This window comes from Trachurus trachurus (genome assembly GCF_905171665.1).
Source record: "Trachurus trachurus genome assembly, chromosome: 19".
Classification (NCBI taxonomy): domain Eukaryota; kingdom Metazoa; phylum Chordata; class Actinopteri; order Carangiformes; family Carangidae; genus Trachurus; species Trachurus trachurus.
The window spans coordinates 1,008,772-1,014,751 of record NC_139913.1 but is presented as its reverse complement, the minus strand read 5'-3'; the positions used below and the strand labels follow the sequence as shown (position 1 = coordinate 1,014,751).

At 40.0% G+C, this 5,980-nt stretch overlaps 1 long non-coding RNA gene across 1 annotated transcript; it reads left to right on the top strand.

The window, feature by feature from the left end:
• Nucleotides 1-4,439: 4,439 nt before the first annotated feature.
• On the top strand, nt 4,440-5,340 carry LOC311002466. The gene is made up of 3 exons (XR_014596246.1): nt 4,440-4,574; nt 4,724-4,849; nt 4,950-5,340. It is a non-coding gene; the product is annotated as an uncharacterized lncRNA (long non-coding RNA).
• The last annotated feature ends 640 nt before the right edge of the window (nt 5,341-5,980 follow it).

Here is a 5,980-nt window from a genome sequence, read left to right as displayed (position 1 = left end):
TCTAAATTTACAAAGAAAATAGCCAACAGTGTAGTGTTGTGATATTTACCACAAAGTCATATATTGCTAAAATGTTTGGGATATTGACATTTGCCTTAGACATATGATAAGCTTGTGACAATCAGTTTAATAATGAAGCATATAATCAACTTTTATATTGGTGTAATTACTGTGTTTTGCTCTTACAGCCCAGAGAATGACATACACGTGTGTGTGTGTGTGTGTGTGTGTGTGTGTGTGTGTGTGTGTGTGTGTGTGTGTGTGTGTGTGTGTGTGTGTGTGTGTGTGTGTGTGTGTGTGTGTGTGTGTGTGTGTGTGTGTGTGTGTGTGTGTGTGTGTGTGTGTGTGTGTGTGTGTGAGTTACTACGGGGGTGCGCCATCTTGTCACAGAAAACCTGCATGTTTTTTCTCCTCATGTCCTACACTAGAGAACTTGTTCTTCTCATCACCAAACGAGGCTGCTCTCTCTCTGACAGCTGATCTCTAAATACCATAAAGCATAACATGTATGGAGGAGAGACGCCCACTTGTTTATATCTGATATGCTCCGCCACTGGCTCCATCTAGTGGCCGAATTAAGAATTTGGATTTGCGTTAATGCTCCTTTAATCGACAGGAGTATCTAAAGAGTCATGTGATGTGATTTGCTGCCACAGATGAAATAAATTCATGAGGAGTCTCTGACGTCTTTACAGCAGAAATAAACCAGAGAGAAATCTGTCAAACTCTAAAGAATGAGATCTGTCAGAGATGATGAGCTCAAAGAGACTGAAGTGTTAAAACTGTTGATGTTAAAGAAAATAATGATGGAGGAACGACAGTGAGAGAGTAAGAAGACTCACTACAGTGAAGGCTTCCTATAGGACATAGAGCTTTCTTCATTATTTAACATACATGTGACCAGGGAGCTGCCTACACCTGTACATGCAGGAAGACCATGGTCTGTGTGTGTGTGTGTGTGAGTGTGAGAGAGTGAGTGAGAGATGTTACATGATGTAACATGTTGAGATATTAAATGTCTTGTTTTCAGACCTTCGCTCACTTAAATACAAAAATAACATGTTACTGAACATTTCCGACACTGCAACAAAAGAAGTAAGACACTAAACCTGATTGTCACTGATGATGTCACTGATGGACTTACCTGAACAGGTGATCTCCACGGTGGAGGAAGAGGAAATTGATGATGAACAGTCCTCCAGGGTAGATCCAGACTGAACACAGTCAGTGTTGATCCACCACACAGACCTCTCTGAGGACTCCTCTCTTGTTGTTGTTGAAACAGCAGAGCCACAGTCCAGATCTCTACAGACTACAGATGATGCCTTCAGGTTCCAGTTCCAGTCGTCCACTGGTCTCCACTCTCCTAGTTTCACCTGCAGTTCACCTGCACAGCGACTGGCTCCTCCCACCAACCTGACAGACTCTGAACACAGAGAAGAGAGTGAAGAGTAAAAGAAGTGAGTTTGATTCAAACAAAAATGAAGCAAATCCAAACTGTAGCTCCACTTGTACCTGAGCAGGTGAGTCCAACAGCTTTGCCAGGTGAGCAGCTGGTTCTAGTTGAGCCTGAGCTTCTACAGTCCAGGAGAGCTGACTCGTTGCCTCCACACTGGAACTCTTTGGTCCACATTGGAGCCTCCACTGCTCCATAGAGCGCCCCCTGGAGGACTGAAGGAGCCCCACAGCCAAGCTCCCTACAGACCACCTCTGCATCCTGCTGGTCAAAGTCATCTTCACACACTGAGGACCACCACTGGTCAGACTGGTTGGACTTGACCTCCAGTCTGCCTGAACACACATTGGTCCCATTCACCAGCCTGACAGAGTCTGCAGAGAGAGACACAACATTTAAACTTTGATCCTGACCTTTATTTACTGTCATATCAACTAAGTCATCAGCATGTGTCCAGAAATGAGTTCCTTCTGTCCCCAACACAACCATTAAAGAAACTCACAGTCCAGCTCTTGAGTCAAAGACTCAAGTCAACCAACGGTCTGGACTTCAACATGAATGAATGAATGAATGAATGAATGAATGAATGAAAATGTGTTTATTTCAGTCAGGACATTCAAAATTTTCACAGAAACAACTTTAAAGGGCATATCCAGTCGTAATCAATGTCTATCTCAGATATCAGGTCACCTATGATCAGTTCATTTTATACCATCCATGCTCCCAACTGCAGCGTGTGGACGTTTATATTCTATCATTTTTTCAATGTTCATTAATGGACTCCGGAGTAATTTTAAACTTGTTCTGTGGTCGCAAGTAACGTCCTTTTTGTTTAACAATTAAATTAAATCAAAATTCAGACTTACCGTGGCTTCTGCATTGTTCCTTTCTGGGTCAGAGAACACAACGGTAGAGGGACTCTGAGGTGTTTGTCCTCTGACCCGGAAAGGAACAATGCGGAAGCTGCGGTAAGTCCGAATTTTGATTAAATTTAATTGTAAAGCTAATTTTTTAATTGAAATGATGGTCAAAATGACGTTACTTGTGACCACAGAACAATTTTAAAATCAGTCCAGAGCCCATTAATGAACATTGAAAAAATTATCCTTGAACAGAAACGAATATAAACATCCACACGCTGCAGTTGGGAGCATGGATGGTATGAAATGAACTGATCATAGGAGACCTGGTATCTGAGGTAAACATTGTATTTGTATTTGTATTTTTATTTAGCACATAAAAGATGTATAAAACAGCATATTAAAAAAGTGGAACGACAACGACAAGAGACATACAAAGTATACAGTAGATAAAGCAAATGTGCAGGAGAAACCAAAAAAACCCCTAAGGGCTTGTCAAGTGGTCCTCCATAAGACAAACATTCAACATAAATTTAGTTTACAGAATGAAAAAACAACATAAAACAATTAAAAAAGAGAAAATCAATATTGCGTGGATATTCAGGATAAACATTTGACATTCAGAATAAGTTCAGTTTACCATCATGTGAAAAACAAAACAATTAGAAAAGGAGAGAGAGAAAAACAAAAATGATGTAAAAAGTATGTGGAATTATGAATCGCTCAATTGGGCCAATAGAAAGTGAATTATTTGTTTCCTAAATGAATTTATACTTGTGCAGTTTCTAAGGTGGATTGGTAGTGCATTCCAAAAATGCGGACCTCTAAATCTGATTGAGAACTGAGAAAAAGTAGACTTAAAAAAGGTGGGATGAAGATTATTTGCTGATCTATTGTTGAAATTATGAATCTGGGAATTTAACTGAAATACAGTTTGGAAACAAATTGGGAGTAACTTGTGAATAGATTGATAAACAAAAATACATATTTGAAGAGTATTTACAGCAAAAACAGGAAGAATACTTAGGGATTGAAACAGAGGTGTGGATCTAGTAAATCTGCTAGAAAATGTTATCATTTTGATGAATCGCTTTTGTAAAACGAGAATACAGTTGAGAGAGCTCTTGAAAGTGCTTGCCCAAATAATATTACAATATGAAATGAAAGGATAGATCATCGTATAATATAAATTAATCAAGATTTTACCAGGCAGGAGATGACGTATTCTTCTGATAACTCCAATATTCTCAGCAATCTTGTTAGAAATAGACAGAATATGACTCTTCCAAGTAAGATTTTCATCAATTAAAGCAGATATCAGTGGAATGTTTTTGTTAATATAAGTCCTAAATAGTCCTATTTTCCGTCAGCAATCACTTACATGAAGTATTTCAGCCTAAACACGAGTCTCTCCGTCACTCTGCTCTGCTGTAACCCGAGGAGAAAATTTTCCTTGTGGGATACAAGTGTTATCCAATGAGGAGAGAGAACGGCATGAAGGGCTGTGTGTGCAGCCAAGGGATGCGCGTGAATGTGGTGACGTAGCACGAGGACCAATTGATGCCTGACAAGGGCGGGGGCTGCTAACTCATGGTGCGTTCAAAGAAACTCGTACTTTGTGTTTTTCCTTCCTGTGAAGTCATACCAGTTCGATCTGGTACGAGTTCACGGGTCGGAAGTTACGAGTGGCCGTTATAGGGAACTTTCACAGACAACAGGATGGTAAAAACACGAGCTACGGGTTACCTGGAACGCTACCAAGTCGTAGTTGTGACTTGAAGCTGTAACTTACGGTTTCAAAAGCCTGCCTTGAACGCAGCATTAGCCGAAACGGCCGTGAAGCTGATATCTGCTTTAAGATACCTAAGAATTTTGTTACCGTGACCCTTTCCACAGAGCCGGCCCTCCCTATAAGCGAACTAAGCAGCTGCTTAGGGCCCCGCAGCCACTAGGGGGCCCCCAAACTTTGCTCAATCATTTGTCTAACCCTCTCTGACAAAGTGTAACCCTTGATCCAACTGGCAACAATGACCGTGACACCAGATATATCTATCGCTCTGACGTAAACGTAACGAAGACTGTGGCCGTTGTCCGGTAACGAGCGCGCACCACCCCCTCCCTCCCTCACTCACTGAGATCGCGATTTGCGAGGAGGTGATTAGCTTTTGGACAGTGACGATGTCCAAAAGGATATATCCGTCAGGTGCAGAAAATAGGAAAAAGAAGAAGGTCGAGGATGAAAAAAAAACAAGGACAAGGTAAGGCTAATTAATGTTATGTTTACCAGATGTACGTTTAGCCGAAAAACATGTCGGTGCTTGTGTTAGCTCACTTAGCTGGCTAGCTGCTACATGTACCAGCCTGCTGCAGTTCACATGTCCTGGCTGATTTTAAGGTCTGTTTACAGTGAAAAGATAACAGCTGTTTTCCTGTGAGGGGATAAAGGATCAATCACCCATTTATTAATGGCTGATTGGATATGTCATGTTGCCACATCCTCATTCCCCTGTGGCTGGTTCCAGTCATACAGTTGGTAAGTTTCTTGTTTGTTGCCACAATATGTTTATCTCTGTTGGAAAATGAAATTGTGTGTACACAAGTGGCTAAAAAAATTCTACTAATCTTCTCCACAGCTCCAATGGTTACTGCTGATGATGCTGCTGACCAACCAACATCCTCTATCTTCTTCTCAACTGAAGTTTTGTTTTAAGGGTTCTAGAATTTAGCTGTACAGATAATTTAAAGAAAATAAATCTGTTCAAACTGTAATCTTTTGTAGAATCCTTTATCTTTCTGCTACATCAAAAGTAGTGATTTAATACTGCCGGTTTGGAGCCACCTATTGCCATTCACAATATTAACATTAACATTCAGACAAAAACAAAGTAGAAGAAAAAATGACAAGTGCAATTAGACAGCTTTAAGAGTTTACACTCCAATTAGTAATGTGAACTATCTGCTTGCCATCATGTTGATAGAGGTACAATAAAATATGCAAGGGTTGCATACGGTAGCTGGTTTTATGAATATTTGATGGTACATAGGCTATATACACTGTGAGGCAGGGCCCCCAATTTTATCCTGCTTAGGGCCCCCAGATGTACAGGGCCGGCCCTGCCTTTCCAGGATGTTGTTGTCAATATAAACATTAGGAAGAGAGTTTGTTGAGTGTAGACTTCTCGGAGTAAATAACATATACAAGCTTTTCTTTATATTAATAATATATTGAGTGACAATTTGTTTGCCTTAAACCATAAGTCAACTTTACACAATTCTGTGTTCATTTCTGATATTAATTTAGGTCCATTCTTACCAGATAAAAAATATTGGAGTCATCTGCAAACAGAATAAAATATGCTTTAGTTGATGACATGTGTAGGTCATTTACATAAATAAGAAACAGTAAAGGGCCCAAAATTGATCCTTGGGGCAAACCACATGAAAGCAACTTTAGGTCAGATGAAGAATTATTCCAGGAAACAAATTGCCTTCTATCAGACAAATAGCTTTTGAACCATAACAGATTTGAGCTGCATAAACCATAAAGAGAAAGTTTCTGTAATAAAATATCATGATTGACCGTATCGAAGGCTTTCGATAGATCAAGAAATACTCCAAGTGTTAATTCTTTATTATCGGTAGCCTTGGTAATATTATCTACAAG